This window comes from Ursus americanus, chromosome X, assembly GCF_024610735.1.
Source record: "Ursus americanus isolate L20-20 chromosome X, mUrsAme1.1.p, whole genome shotgun sequence".
In the NCBI taxonomy this organism is placed as follows: domain Eukaryota; kingdom Metazoa; phylum Chordata; class Mammalia; order Carnivora; family Ursidae; genus Ursus; species Ursus americanus.
In genome coordinates this window covers 61171084-61187843 of record NC_142164.1, presented here as the reverse complement: position 1 = coordinate 61187843, position 16760 = coordinate 61171084, and the positions used below count along the sequence as shown (strand labels likewise).

Here is a 16760-nt window from a genome sequence, read left to right as displayed (position 1 = left end):
TAACCCTACTTTGAAGTCATCCTTCCTTCTTACTTTAAGCCTTTCATAACCACTGATTTATTTTTTGTCCCTGTAAATTTTCCTTTTATATATTTTTTAAAGATTTTATTTATTTATTTGTCCGAGAGAGAGAGAGTGCGAGCAGAAGCAGGGGTAGTGGCAGGCAGAGGCAGAGGAGAAGCAGGCTCCCCACTGAGCAAGGAACCTGATGTGGGACTTGATCCCAGGACCCTGGGATCATGACCGGAGCCAAAGGCAGATGCTTAACTGACTGAGCCACCCAGGCATCCCTAAATTTTACTTTTTTAAAACTGCCATATAAATGGAATCATACAGCCTTTGAGTCTAGCTTCCTTCACTTAGCATTATGCATTTGAGATCTACTTATGTTGTTTTTTGTATCACTGGTTCTTTCCTTTTTATTAATGAGGGGTATTCTGTTGTGTAGATGTGCCACAATTTGTTTGCCCATTCACTCACTGAGAGACATTTGGATTGTTGCCACGTTTTTGTGATTATGTAAAACAATGCTCTGAGTGTTCACATAGGAGACTTTGTTTGGACATAGGTTTTCTCTTGGGAAGATTCCTAGAATTTAATTTGTTCCATCATATGGTAAGTGTATGTATCATTTTGGGTGAGAGGCCCTTTTGGGTCACTACATTTGTATCCTTGGGGGTAAATACCCAGTAGTGCAATTGCTGGGTTTAGGGTAGCTCTATTTTCAGCTTTTTGAGGAATCTCCATACTGTTTTCCAGAGTGGCTACACCAGCTTGCATTCCCACCAATAGTGTAAGAATGTTCCCCCTTTCTCCACATCCTTGCCAACATCTTTCGTTTCCTGATTTGTTAAATTTTAGCCATTCTGGTATGAGGTGGTATCTCATTGTGGTTTTGATTTGTGTTTCCCTGATGACAAGTGATGTTGCACATTTTTTTCATGTGTCTATTGGCCATTTGTGTGTCTTCTGTGGAGAAATAGCTTTCTGCCCATTCCTTGATTGCATTATTTGTTCCTTGGGTTTTGGGTTTGATAAGTTCTTTATAGATTTTGGATACTAGCCCTTTATCTGATAAGACATTTGCAAATATCTTCTCCCATTCTGTCAGTTGTCTTTTGGTTTTGTGGACTGTTTCCTTTGCAGTGTAAAACTTTTTTTTTTTTTAAAGATTTTTTATTTATTTACTCGACAGAGATAGAGATAGCCAGCGAGAGAGGGAACACAAGCAGGGGGAGTGGGAGAGGAAGAAGCAGGCTCATAGTGGAGGAGCCTGATGTGGGGCTCGATCCCACAACACCAGGATCATGCCCTGAGCCGAAGGCAGACTCTTAACCACTGTGCCACCCAGGCGCCCCTGCAGTGTAAAACTTTTTATCTTGATGAAGTCCCGGTAGTTCATTTTTGCCTTTTTCCCCTTGTCTTTGGAGATGTATCTAGCAAGAAGTTGCTGCAGCCAAGGTCACAGAGGTGGCTGCCTGTGTTTTCCTCTAGGATTTTGATGGATTCCTGTCTCACATTTAGGTCTTTCATCCATTTTGAGTCTATTTTTGTGTATGGTGTAAGAAAATGGTCCAGTTTCATTCTTCTGCATGTGTCTGTCCCATTTTCCCAACACCATTTGTTGAAAAGACTTTCTTTTTTCCCTTGGGTAGTCCTTCCTGCTTTGTTGAAGATTAGTTGACCATAGAGTTGAGGGTCCATTTCTGGATTCTCTATTCTGTTCCATAGATCTATGTGTCTGTTTTTGTGCCAGTACCATACTGTCTTGATGATTATAGCTTTGTAATAGAGCTTGAAGTCGGAATTGTGATGCCACCAGCGTTGGGTTGTTTTTTTTCAACATTATTTTGGCTATTCGGGGTCTTTTCTGGTTCCACACAAATTTTAGAATTATTTGTTGAAGCTCTGTGAAAAAAGTTAATAGTATTTTGATAGGTATTGTATTGAATGTGTAGATTGCTCTAGGTAGCATAGACATTTTAACAATATTTGTTCTTCCAATCCACGAGCATGGAATGTTTTTCCATTTCTTTGTGTCTTCCTCATTTCTTTGTGTCTTCCTCTATTTTTCTTTCTTTTTTTTTAAGATTTTTATTTATTTATTTGACAGAGATAGAGACAGCCAGCGAGAGAGGGAACACAAGCAGGGGGAGTGGGAGAGGAAGAAGCAGGCTCACAGCGGAGGAGCCTGATGTGGGGCTTGATCCCATAACGCCGGGATCACGCCCTGAGCCGAAGGCAGACGCTTAACCGCTGTGCCACCCAGGCGCCCCTTCCTCTATTTTTCTATCCTGAGTATTCTATAGTTTTCTGAGTACAGATCCTTTGCCTCTTGGATTAGGTCTATTTCTAGGTATCTTATGGGTTTTGGTGTAATTGTAAATGGGTTCAACTCCTTAATTTCTCTTTCTACTGTGTCATTGTTAATGTATAGAAATGAAACTGATCACTGTGCATTGGTTTTGCTGAAATACTGTATGGGTTCTTGCAATTTTGGGGTGGAGTGTTTGGGTTTTTAACATAAGGTATCATGTCATGTGTGAAGAGCGACAGTTTGATTTCTTTGTTGATTTGGATGCCTTTAATTTATTTTTGTTGTCTGATTGCTGAGGCTTGGACTTCCGGTAATATGTTGAACAACAGTGGTGATAGTGGACATCCCTGCCATGTTCCTGACCTTAGGGGAAAAGCTCAGTTTTTCCCATTGAGAATGATATTCACTGTGGGTTTTTCGTATATGGTTTTTATGATATTGAGGTATGTTCTCTCTATCCCTACACTGTCAAGAGTTTTAATCAAGAAAGAATGCTGTACTTTATCAAATGCTTTTTCTGCATCTGTTGAGAGGATCATATGGTTCTTGTCCTTTCGTTTATTAATGTAGTGTATCACATTGATTTGCAGATGTTGAACCACCCTTGTAGCCCAGGAATAAATCCCACTTGGTCGTGGTGAATAATCCTTTTTTTAAAAAAAGATTTAACTTATTTACTTGACAGAGAGAGAGAGCAAGAGCAGGGGGCAGAGGGAGAAGCAAGCAAGAGAGCAGGGAGCCCGATGCAGGACTTAATTCTAGGACCCCAGGAACATGACCTGAGCTGAAGGCAGATGCTTAACTGACTGAGCCACTCAGATGCCCTGAATAATCCTTTAAGGTACTGTTGGATCCTATTGGCTGGTATCTTGGTGAGAGTTTTTGCATCCATGTTCATCATGGCTGTTGCTTTGTAATTCTCCTTTTTGGTGGGGTCTTTGTCTCGTTGTGGGATCAAGGTAATGCTGGCATTCCAGAAGGAGATTGGAGATTTCCTTCCATTTCGAATTTTTGAAACATCTTCAGAAGAATAGGTATTAATTCTTCTTTAAATGTTTGGTAGAATTCCCCTGGGAAGCCATCCAGCCCTGGACTCTTGTGTGTTGGGAGTTTTTTTGATTACCACTTCAGTTTCCTTGCTGGTTATGGGTCTGTTCAGGTTTTCTATTTCTTCCTGTCTCAGTTTTGATAGTTTATACATCTCTAGGAATGCATCCACTTCTTCCAGATGGACTAATTTGTTGGCATAGAGTTGCTCATAATATGTTCTTATAATCTTATTTATTCAGTGTTGGTTGTGATCTCTCCTCTTTCATTCATGGTTTTATTTATTTGGGTCCTTTCTCTTTTCTTTTTGATAAGTCTGGCCAGGGGGTTATTAATCTTACTAATTCTTTCAAAGAATCAGCTCCTAGTTTTGTTGATCTGTTCTGTTCTTTTGGTTTCTATTTCATTGATTTCTGCTGTAATCTTTATTAATTCTCTTCTCCTGCTGGGTTTAGACTTTATTTGCTGTTCTTCAGCTGCTTTAGGTGTAAGGTTAGGCTTGTATTTGAGACCTTTCTTGTTTCTTAAGAAAGGCTTGTAGTGCTATATACTTCCCTCGTAGGACCACCTTTGCTGCATCCTAAAGGTTTTGAATAGTTGTGTTTTCATTTTCATTTGTTTCCATGAATTTTTAAAATTCTTAATTTTCTGGTTGACCCATTCATTCTTTAATATGATGGTCTTTAGCCTCCATGTATTTGAGTTCTTTCCAAATTTCCTCTTGTGATTGAGTTCCAGTTTCAAAGCATTGTGGTCTGAAAATATGCAGGGAATGATCCCAATCTTTTGCTACTGGTTGAGACCCAATCTTTTGCTACTGACTGTGACCCAGTATGTTATCTATTCTGGAGAATGTTCCATGTGCACTCGAGAAGAATGTGTAATCTGTTGCTTTAGGATGAAATGCTCCGAATTTATCTGTGAAGTCCATCTGGTCCAGTGTGTCATTCAGAGCCCTTGTTTCCTTGTTCATCTTCTGCTTAGATGATCTGTTGATTGCAGTGAGTGGGGTGTTAAAGTACCCTACTATTATTCTATTATTATTAATGTCTTTCTTTAATTTTGTTGTTTTATATAAATGCCTGCTCCCAAGTTAGGGACATAAATATTTACACTTGTTAAATCTTCTTGTTGGATAGACCCTGTAATTATGATATAGTGTCTTTCTTCAACTCTTACTACAGTCTTTCGTTTAAAATATAATTTGCCTGATATAAGGATTGCTACCCTAGCTTTCTTTTGATGTCCATTAGCATGATAAATGGTTTTCCACCCCCTCACTTTCAATGTGGTGGTGTCTTTGGGTCTAAAGTGAATCTCTTGCAGACAGCATATTGATGGGTTTTGCTTTTTTCTCCAATCTGATACCCTGTGTCTTTTGATTGGGGTATTTCCTCCCTTTACATTCAGAGTAACTATTGAAAATATGAATTTGGTGCCATTGTATTACCTGTGAAGTCACTGTTTCTGTATATTGTCTCTGATCCTTTCTGGTCTATGTTACTTCGGGGCTCTGTCTTTGCTTAAAGGATCCCTTGTAATATTTCTTGCAGGGCTGGTTAAGTGATCACAAATTCGTTTAGTTTATGTTTGTCCTGGAGGCTTTTTATCTCTCCTTCTATTTTGAATGACATCCTAACTGGATAAAGTATTCTTGGCTGCATATTTTTCTCATTTAGCACCCTGAATATATCATGCCAGTCCTTCCTGTCCTGCTAGGTCTCTGTGCAAAGGGCTTCTGCCAGTCTAATGTTTCTACCCTTATAGGTTGTGGACCTCTTGTCCTGAGCTGCTTTCAGGATTTTCTCTTTGTCTCTGAGATTTGCAAGTTTCACTGTTATGTCTTGGGGTGTTGACCTACTTTTATTGATTTTGAGTAGGGGGTTCTCTGTGCCTCCTGTACTTGGATACCTATTTCCTTCCCCAGATTAGGGAAGTTCTCCACTATAATTTGCTCCAATATACTTTCTGCCCCTCTCTCTCTTTCCTTTTCCTCTCAGATGCCAATTATTCTAACATTGTTTTGCTTTATGGTATCACTTATCTCTCAGATTCTTCCCTCGTAATCCAATAACCATTTATCTCTCTTTTTCTCAGCTTATTTTCCATTATTTTGTCTTCTATATCACTAATTCTCCTTTCTGCCTTATTTATCCTAGCAGTTAGAGCCTCTGTTTTTGTTTCATCTCATTAATAGCCTTTTTGATTTAGAATTGACTAGATTGTAGTTCTTTCCTTTCTCCAGAAAGGGATTCTCTAGTGTCTTCTTTGCTTTTGTCAAGCCCTGGTAGTATGTTTGTAATCATTATTCTGAACTCTAGTTCTGACATCTTACTTACATCCATACTGATTAGGTCTCTGGCAGTACTACCTCTTGTTCTCTCTTTTGAAGTGAGTTTTTCTGTCCTTGCAGAAGTTTTCTGGCCTCCTACCTTGCAGAAAGTGGTTTTCTATTTGTAGAGTTGCAGCTATTCTTTTCTTAGATCACCTGTTGAATTCACAGGTGTTCAGAATGATGTAATATAACTTGAAGTCTGGCTTAGCTTTTCTTTTTCAAAATTGCTTTGGCTATTTGGGGTCTTTTGTGGTTCCATACACGTTTTAGGATTGTTTGTTCTAGCTTTGTGAAAAGTGCTGGTGGTATTTTGATAGGGATTGCATTAAATGTGTAGATCGCTTTGAGTAGTATACACATTTTGACAGTACTTGTTCTTCCAATCCATGGGCATGAAATGTTTTTCCATTTCTTTGTGTGCTCTTCGTTTTTTTCATAAGTGTTCTATAGTTTTCAGAGTACAGATCTTTTACCTCATTGGTTAGGCTTTATTTCCTAGGTATCTTACGGTTTTTGGTACAGTTGCAGATGGGATTGATTCATTGATTTCTCTTTCTGCTGCTTCATTATTGGTGTATAGAAATGAAACAGATTTCTGTATGTTGATTTTGTATCCTGTGACTTTGTTGAATTTGTGTATCAATTCTGGCTTTTTTTTTTTTGGTGTAGTCTTTCAGGTTTTCTATATAGCGCTTCATGTCATCTGCAAATAATGAAGGTTTTACTTCTTCCTTGCCAATTTGGATACCTTTTATTCCTTTTTATTCTCCGATTGCAGTAGTGGCTAGAACTTCCAGTACTATGTTAAATAACAGTGGTGAGAGCGGACATCCCTGTCTTGTTCCTGACAATAGAGGAAAAGCTCTCAGTTTTTCCCCCATTGAGAATTGTATTAGCTGTGGGCTTTTCATAAATGAACTTTATTATGTTGAGGTATGTTCCCTATAATGCTACTTTGCTGAGAGTTTTTTTTTTTATCATGAATGGATGTTGTACTTTGTTAAATGCTTTTTCTGCATCTATTGAGAGGATCATATGGTTCTTACCCTTTCTTTTATTAAGGTGGTATATCATGTTGATTGATTTGTGAATATTGAACCACTCCTGCAGACCAGGAATAAATTCCACTTGATTGTGTTCAACGAGTCTTTTAATGTACTGTTGGATTAGATTTAGTAGTAGTTTGTTGGGAATTTTTGCATCCATGTTCATCAGAGATATTGGGCTACGTGTAGTTCTCTTTTTTTAGTGGCGTCTTTGTCAGGTTTTCCCTAAACAATTCAATTTCTTTGCTGGTAATTGTTTGGTTCAAATTTTGTTTCTTCCTGTTTCAGTTTTGGTAGTTTTTGTGTTTCTAGGAATTTATCCATTTCTTTCAGATTGTCCAATTTTTTGGCATATCATTTTTCATAATATTCTCTTATAGTTAGTATTTCTGTAGTGTTAGTTGTGATCTCTTGTCTCTCATTTCTGATTTTATTCTTTTGGGTCATTTCTCTTTTCTTTTTTAATAATTCTGCTAAGGTGTCTTAATTTCATTAATTAATTTATTAATTCATTTATTTCTGCTCTAATCTTTATTATTTCCCTTCTTCTTTTAGGCTTTATTTGCTGTTCCTTTTCTAGCTCCTTTAGGTGTAAAGTTAGGTTGTGTATTTGAGGCTTTTCTTGCTTCTTGAGGGCCTGTATTGCTATATAATTTCCCCTTATGACTGCTTTTGCTGCATCCCAAAGGTTTTGGACTATCATGTTTTCATTATCATTTATTTCCCTGTATTTTTATTTGTTCCTTGATTTCATTGTTTAGTAGAATATTCCATAACCTCCATGTATTTGTTGTCTTTCCAAATTTTTTCTTGTGATTGACTTCAAGTTTCATAGTGTTGTGGTCTGAAAATATGCTTGGTATGATCTCACACTTTTTGTACCTATTGAGGCCTGTTTTGTGAACTAGTATGTGGTCTGTTTTGGAGAATATTCCATATGCACTTGAAAAGAATGTGTATTCTGCTGCTTTAGGATGGAATGATCTGAATATGTGTGTTATATCCATCTGGTCCAGTGTGTCATTCAAAACCATTGTTTCCTTGTTGATTTTCTGCTCTGATGATCTGTCCATTGATGTAAGTGGGGGTGTTAAAGTCCCCTACTATTATTGTATTATTATCTGAGTTCCTTTATGTTTGTTATTAATTGATTTATGTATTAGGGTGCTCCCATGTTGGGCTCATAAATATTTACAATTGTTATATTTCCTTGCTGGATGGTCCCTGTTGTTATGATATAGTGCCCCTTTTCATCTGTTTTTACACTCTTTGGTTTAAAATCTAGTTTGTCTGGGGGAGCCTGGGTGACTCAGTCATTTAGGCATCTGCCTTTGGCTTGGGTCATGGTCCTGGGGTCCTGGGATGGAGCCCCGTGTTGGGCTCATTGCTCAGCAGGGAGCTGCTTCTCCCTCGCCCTCTGTCTGCCACTTTGCCTGCTTGTGCTCTCTCTCTGTCAAATAAATAAATAAATAAAATCTTAAAAAAAATAAAATAAAATCTAGTTTGTCTAATTTAAGTATTGCTACTCTGGCTTTCTTTTGATGTCTGTTAGCATGATAAATGGTTCTCCATCCCCCCACTTTGAATCTTCAGGTGTCTTTAGGTCTAAAATGAGTCTCTTGTAGGCAGCATATAGATAGTTCTTGTTTTTTGTCCATTTTGACACCTTATGTATTTTGATTAATGTGTTTAGTCCATTTACATTTAGAGTAATTATTGATAGATACGTATTTATTGCCATTTTATTACTTGTTTTATTATGGCTTTTGGGGTTTTTCTCTGTTCCTTTCTTGTCTTTGTCACTTGTGGTCTTTCCTTGTCACTCAAAGAGTTCCCTTTAATATTTTTTGGAGGGCTGGTTTAGTGGTCACGAACTCCTTCAGTTTTTGTCTAGGAAACTCTTTATCTCTCCTTCTGTTTGAATGACAGACTTGCTGGAGATAGTGTTTTTGGGTACAGATTCTTCCCATTCAGCACATTGAATATATCTCTCTTCTGGCTTGCCAAGTTTCTGTTGATAGGTCTACAGCTAGCCTTTTGGGTCTTCCCTTGTAAGTAGCTACTTCTTTTGTCTTGCTGCTTTTAGAATGTTTTCTTTATTCACTATAGTTTGCAAATTTAAGTACAATATGTCTTGGTGTTGGCCTGCTTTTCTTGATTTTGATGAGAGTTCTCTCTGTCTCCTGGATCTGGATATCTGTTTCCTTCGCCAGATTAAGGAAGTTTTCAGATGTTATTCTTCAAATAAATTTTCTGCCCCCTTTTCTTTCTCTTCTTTTTTCTGGTAGTCCTATTATGTGAATGTTATTATGTTTGATGGAGTTACTGAGTTCCCTAAGTGTGTTCTCATGTTCCATAATTCTCCTTTCTCTCTTTTGTTGAACCTCATTATATTCCATTGTTTTATCTTCTGCATCACTTACTCATTCCTCTGCTTCTTTACTCCTCCTGTTCATTTTATGTAGTCTGTTTCAGATATCAGTTACTGCATTTTTCATTTCTTTTTAAAAAAACTTATTTATTTTAGAAAGAAAGAGAGGACGGGAGGGAGAGGGAGAGAGAATCTCAAGCAGACTGCACACTGAGTGCAGAGCCTGATGTGGGTCTTGAGATCATGACCTGAGCTGAAACCAAGAGTCAGACGGTCAACTGACTCTGCAACCCAGGCATTTTTCCTTTCTGAGTGATTATTTTTTAACTCTTTTATCTGGCAGTAAGGGCCTTTCTGAATTGTTCTATTTTTTTTCTCAAGCCCGTGAATATCGTTATGATTGTTGCTTTAAATTCTCCACCAGGCATATTACTTACATCTGTTTTGCTTAGATTTCTGGCCATGACCTTATCTTGTTTCATTTAGGATGAATTCCTCTATCTTGGCGTTTTGTCTAAGTCTCTGTCTTCTTCTGTGTGTTAAAACATAAGAACCTTTAATGTTTCGTGCTCTGGAGATAATGGCTTTATGAAGAAGAGGTCATTTACTGTCAGGGCCTGGCGCTTTAAGGAATATCTCTAGGGTGTGCTGTGTGCACCCTGCTGCTGTGTTTTGGCTGCTCTGTCCTTCAGGCCATTCGTCTGCAGAGGCTCTCCTTGCCTGCAGTGGGCAGTGTTTGGTTCTTGGCCAGAGTGTGGAGAGTTTTAACTAAATGTGCTGTGGTCTGCTTGTGAAATGAGACCTGATACTACTTACGCTAGCACAGAAGCCTTGCAGAACTCTCTGGTCAGGAGACCTGCGGTGGACAGGGGCTTCCACTGGTCTTCTGGGGAAGGGGCTTCCTGTGCTGGGACAGAGGCAAACTTGACCGGGAAGCACAGTACTGGCAGAGCACAGCAGTATGACACCTGGTATAAGCAGGTTAGACAACCAGTGTCAGCGCTGTATTGTTTGCTCTAGGTGGCTGTGTGTTTATGCTGTTGGGGAGGAAATGGTGCCAGACAGGTTCTTTTTCCCCTGGAGAGGGGTCTCTGTGCTTATTATTCTAGGGGATCACTCCCAGAAGAGCAAATAATCTCCCTCTTGTGTTGCCCAGGCATTTTTCAGTCACTGTTTTCACTCTGTCTCCTTCTGGTGTGTTTGCCTGCCTTGTCTCCAGGAGCAGTGCAATGGCCTCTGGGCTCTATGCCAGCTGTGCTTGCTGACTTACAAAATTTCAGGCTTTAGGGACATGGTGTGGGCAGGGGCCTGCAGTGTTCTTCTGGGGGAGGGTCTCACCATGCTGGGAATGAAGGAGGTTTGATTGAGAGGGACATTTCTGCCAGAGCACAGGGGCATGGGACTTGGATCAAGCAGGCTAGGCAGCCACTGTTGGGCCAAGCAGCCTTGGTCGGGTGGCTCTGTGTTTATGCTGAGGGGCAGGGGAGGGAAAAGGCACCCATCAGCTCTTTTGTCTCTGTAGAGGTGTCTCTGTGAAGGCTCCCTCTCACAGATGTGCTCCAAGAAGAGTGAATAATCTTCCCCATGTGTGCCCCAGGTGTTCCTTAGATCCTGGTGTCTGCCTCTAGGTTGTTTGCTTGCCTTCTCTCCAGGAGTAGGGCAGCACCCTCAGAGCACTATCCCAGCCAAGCCAGTGACCTTTAAAACTCTGGTCTTGTAAGACATGCTGGTTGCAGAAACTCATGAAAATCAGCCCCTCTCATTTTCCCAGCCAGTGGCTTTGGGGAAGTATTCTCCTTGTGCATTCCTCTGTGTGTTCTTCTCTCTTTTGCCTTTCTCCAAGATGAGGACTCCCTCACCTCTGCAGCACCCGCAATCTATTTCTCCCCCAAACCACATCTCCACACTTCCTACCTTCCTCCATGTGGTCTCTTCTCTCTCTCTACTTGTGGAATTTGTTCTTTCGGTCCTCAGATTGATTTCTTGGATATTCGGAATGATTTGATGGATATCTAGTTATGTTTGAGGAATGAGAGGAGCCTAGGATCCTCCTACTACACCACCATCTTAGCTCCTCCTGTCTTTTCATTCTCTTCAAAGTGTCTTTCCCAGAGCAGATGTTTTTACTTTTGATGAATTCCAGTTTATCTACTTTTTTCTTTATGGGTCATGTTTCTGGTGTCAAGTCTAAGAAATCTTAGTTTTACCCAAAATCACAAAGATTTTTTCTTCTATGTCATCTAAAATTTTATCATTTTATGTTTTACATTTAGGTCTATGATTCATTTTTGTTTGAGAGAGCGAGAGAGAGGGGAATGAGACCACAAGCGGGGAAGGGGGTTCAGAGTGGGAGGGAGAGAGAATCTTAAGCAAGCTCCACGCAAATTCTGGAGCCTGACATGGGGCTTGATCTCCCGACCCTGAGATTATGACCTGAGCTGAAATCAAGAGTAAGATGCTTAACCAAGTGAGCCACCCAGGTGCCCTGCATTTTGAATTAATGTGTACACATTTGAGATGTGGGTTGAGGTTAAATTTTTTATATGAATGTCTAGTTTTTCCAAGAAGCACCATTTGTTGAAAAGTCTGTTCTTTATTCATTGAATAGCCTTTGCACCTTTGTTGAGTATCAGTTGACCACATATTTATGGGTATATTTTTGTATGCTCTGTTGTGTTCTATTGATCTGTGTTTCTGTCCATTTGCCAATAAATACCACACAGTTTTAGTTATTATATCATTATAATAAATCTTAAAATAGTGTTTCCTCAACTTTGTTTTTTTTTTTTTTGAGGATTGTTTTGACTATTCTAGTTCCTTTCCATTTCCGTATAAGTTTTAGAATCAGCTTATACATTTCTATCAAAATATCTGCTGGGATTTTGATTTGGATTGTGTTGATTCTGTAGATCTCTTTGGATAGGATTAAGATCTTTTTGAAAATTTTTTTTAAAATATTTTATTTATTTGAGAGAGAAAGAGAGAGAGAGGCACACAAACAGGAGAGAGGGGCAGAGGGAGAGGGAGAAACAGACTTCTCGCTGAGCGGGGAGCCTGATGCAAGGCTTGATCTCAGGACCCTGGGATCGTGACCTGAGCTGAAGGCAGACGCTTAACCAGCTGAGCCACCCAGGTGCCCCAGGATTAACATCTTAACAATATTGAGTTTTCTAATCTGCATACAATACATATTTTCATTTATTTAGTTATTCCTTGGTTTCTTTTATCAGGGATCTATAGTTTTCAGCATGCAGATCTTTATTTTATTTTATTTTATTTATTTATTTAAAGATTTTATTTATTTATTTGACAGAGAGAGAGACAGCCAGCGAGAGAGGGAACACAAGCAGGGAGAGTGGGAGAGGAAGAAGCAGGCTTCCAATGGAGAAGCCTGATGTGGGGCTTGATCCCAGAACTCCAGGATCACGCCCTGAGCTGAAGGCAGACGCTCAACGACTGAGCCACCCAGGCGCCCCTATTTATTTTTTTAATAGATTCTTTTTTTTATGATATTTTTTTTATTATGTTAGTCAACATGCAGTACATCCCTAGTTTTTGATGTAAAGTTCCATGATTCATTACTTACATATAACACCCAGTGCACCATGCAATACATGCCCTCCTTAATATATATTTTTAGACTTATATTTAAGTTATTCATGTTTTCAAATGATATTTAAATGGTACTGTTTCTTAAATTTTAGTTTCATTTGTTCATTACAAGCTTGAAGAAATCCAGTTCATTTTTGTATGTTGACTTTGTATCCTGAACTTTGCTAAATTATGTTATTAAGTCTATTAGCTTTTTTGTAGATTCCTTGGAACTTTTTACATAAACAATTATGTCATCAGGTCATAAAGATAGTTTTATTTCTTTCTAGTATGTATGACTTCTTTTTCTTTTTCTTGCTTTATTGAACTGGCTAGACCCTCCATTACAATTTTGAATAGAAGTGGTAAGAATGGACATCTTTGTCTTTTTCCTGATCATGGGGGTGGGAAACATTTAGTCATTCATCATTAAGTATCGTGTTAGTTGTAGGGTTTTTGCAAATGGCCTATATCAGGTTCAGGAAGTTTCTTCCCATTCCTAGTTTTCTGAGAGTTTTTGTTTTTAATTACGAATGGATGTTGACGTTTTTCAAGTGCTTTTTTTGCATTTAGAGATGATCATGTTATTTTTCTTCTTTAGGCTGTTAATATGGTGAATTATATTGATTCATTTTCAAATGTTGTACCAGCCATGCATTCATACGATAAAGCCTACTCGGTCACAGAGTAGCACACCCAGTGCTCATCACAAGTGCATTCCTTAATCTCCATCAAGTATTTAACCCATCCCCCACCCACCTCCCATCTGGTAACCATTTGTTTGTTCTCTATAGTTATGAGTTTGTTTCTTGGTTTGCCTTTATCTTTTCTTTTTTTTTGTCCCTTTGCTCATTTATTTTGTTTCTTAAATTGCACATATGAGTGAAATCATATGGTATTTGTCTTTCTCTGACTTATTTTGCTTAGCATAATACTTTCTGGCTCCATCTATGTCATTGCAAATGGGAAGATTTTGTTCTTTTTGATGACTCAGTAATATTCCATTGTGTGTGGGTATATGTATACTCATATACATATGTATATACCACATCTTCTTTATCCATCCGTTAGTTGATTGCACTATTAGGTGTTTACTCAAAGAATACAAAAATACTAATTTAGAGGGATACATGCACCCCAGTGTTCATAGCAACATTATCTATAATAGCCAAATAATGGAAACAACCCAGGTGCCCATCGACTGAGTACTAACTTTTATTTATTTGTTTGTTTATTTAAAGATTTATTTATTTATTTTAGAGAGAGCAAGCACACCAAGTTGGGGAAGGAGCAGAGGGAGAGGAAGAGAGAGAGAGAGAGGCAGACTTCTCACTGAATGGGGGGCCAGATGTGGGGCTTGATCTCACTACCCTGAAATCATGACCTGAGCCGAAATCAAGAGTCAGATGCTCAACAAGCTGAGCCACCCAGGCGCCCTGAGTACTTGACTTTTTTTTGTGAGTACTTAACTTGTAATGAGAAATTTCAAACATACACAAAAGGGGAGAGCCTACTGCCTAGTACAAGGAATCTCCCAGTACCTATCACCCAGGAGAATCCTTGCTGTTTATTTTCATGACAGTCTCATCATTTGAATTTGTGGGGGTTTTTAAATTATTATTATGTTATGTTTGTCACCATACAGGACATCATTAGCTTTTGGTGTAGTGTTCATTTGAATTTGATAATGTATTTTGCTGATGCTTCTAAGAGTTGATCTAGGCCTTTGTGCCTATTGTACTTTAAGGTACGGTCCCTGCCTAGTGCATGGAATTTCCTAATGTATCTCAATACCATTTCCAAGCCTTTTTGCTGCCCACCCCTGCCTTTTTCCTTGTTACTCTTCAGGATTCTCAGCACTGTTTGGAGTGTAGCTAATTTCAGCACTCTTTCTCATACTTCATTAAGTTTGGTTCCCTTCCTGTTCTCCCCTATTTCTTTCTAGTTTGTATCTAAGGGTCCAAAGGCATTAACAATATGGCCTTCTTGCCAAAAGTTTAGGAATTCCTACTATAATGACAATAATATATGGATGCTTTTTCTTAAATGTTATACTATGAATTGCTGACTCTTGAGCATGTTTATTTTCACTACCAGGGCTTAATGAGTCAATCCCCAGATGTGTCATTTTAACTGAGTTGTTTCCTCATTCGTATAATGTACTAATTATTTTAATGTATTATTTAAGTTTTCGGCATCATTAAAACAACTTTGTATTGGTGGTGGTTCTATTTATTGGAGGTTTTCTGTAATCTTGCTTTTATACAATATTTGTTACAATGATGGTGGAAGTTACTGCAACCTTGGAATTTGATCAGCTGCATCAAATCTTAAAATAGTTTTCCTATGAGTAGTTCGGATCCACATGCAAAAGGTACATTTTTAGACACACTATCCAGAGTAAATGTTAAAATTTGAAAGGGATTTTTGTCCAACTGGACATCAGATTTAGCACAACATTTAAACTCAGGGATCATTGGATTCTTTCTAATAATCAGAAGCTCATTATATTTTTAAGTATATGAGTCATTAAATTTGGACTAGAATATCCGGTATATCTCCAGATCAGGTAGAGACTTATGAGTCTCTGCCTTTTAATTACTCTAAACGTTAATTTTTATCCATTCACATTGATTTTACCCAATTACATTTTGTAATTTTTTCACTAATCATAACTATCCAACAATTAGATGGATATTTTCCAGTTTGTTGATTAGAAAAAAAGGATGGCAAAAGTAGCTCTGTACCCTTCAGTCCCACATCTTTATTTATTTATTTTTTTAATAATTTTTATTTTGTTCTATTAGTCATCAAGTCCCACATCTTTAAAAATGAGTTGTTTAATTTCATTGAGTAATAAGTATGACGTATGCATTTGATTTATCTTCAAGTGAAAGCAGTTAAGCCTCCTCCACTTGATCTAAGGTGGCTGATGCTGGGGGCCCAGAATAGAAGCTGAATCTTACTAATTGTGCATGCTAACTACAGTAAAGCTATTTTAATCATCCAAAAACTAGTTCACATAATTTTTCTCCAAATGACTCAGGTACTTACTGTCCCCTGACAACTAGGGCATTTTCCAGAACCCCCAGTTCTTTGTATGGCAAAACTATTTTAGATTAATACTTGTTTTTCCCAACATATTCCTATATAACTAAAGGAAAGGATTCTGCTTTGTCATTTGCAGGTACATTCCTGTGTAGATTTTCCAAAAAGTCTGTTGCACCCCATTTCTTATATAATGCTGCTATTTCCTCTGCGTCTTCCTAGAATTCCCTGTGCTTAATAAGGTCTGTTTAAGGTCAGGAAAATGCAATTGAATTGGATTAACTTGTAAAGGAAAAGTAGCAATGATATAATGCAAAAGCACTTTGTGTTATCAACAGTGATTTATGTGGATCCCAGTGACAGATACATCAGGCTATACTTTCCAGGACACATTCATAATTTGATTGCTAAAAATAAAAGGACAGTTAACTTTTCTGCCTTTCCCAGCTCTGCCTCTCCTCCTTCAGTCAGAAGCCCATATGATATAGTGTATATTAGTAACCTTTCTTCTTTTTTCTTTCCTTTAAAAAATATTTTACTAGGTGTTTAGTCTTCTAGGCCCAGAGACAGATTTATTGTGAAGCTTATGTTTCATAGCCTCTCACTTGCATTGACCCCTCTGAGACACTGGAAGGAGTCTTAGGAGTTTGTTCACATGGTTATGTGTTTTTGCAAAAGTAAAATATTTCAGCCACAAGCATTTAAGTCCATTGCCTATTTCTACTTAGCCCTCTGGTAGACTTTCCCTTTGTTTTGAGTGGTATGGGATTTGCCATGGGCATTTTGCGGATCTGACTAAGGGAAGGTTGAATTGGGGATGTTTGGTTTGGGGTTAGTAGGATATTTGGCCAAATGTGGTTCTTAGTCATTTCTGTGTATAGTGAAATTTTTGCTAGGAATTCTGATGTAGGAATGTCTTCCAGTAATACCCCTACCACCCATGTTGCCAACTCACTCAGTGTTATGACATAAAGGTGTAAGGCCCAGTGTAAAAATGGTAAATGA

At 38.3% G+C, this 16760-nt stretch overlaps 1 protein-coding gene across 3 annotated transcripts in view; it reads left to right on the top strand.

Annotated features, from left to right (window-relative positions):
- ATP7A (ATPase copper transporting alpha) overlaps positions 1–16760 on the top strand; it is a 151834-nt gene that overhangs the window by 59086 nt on the left and 75988 nt on the right. The window lies entirely within an intron of this gene.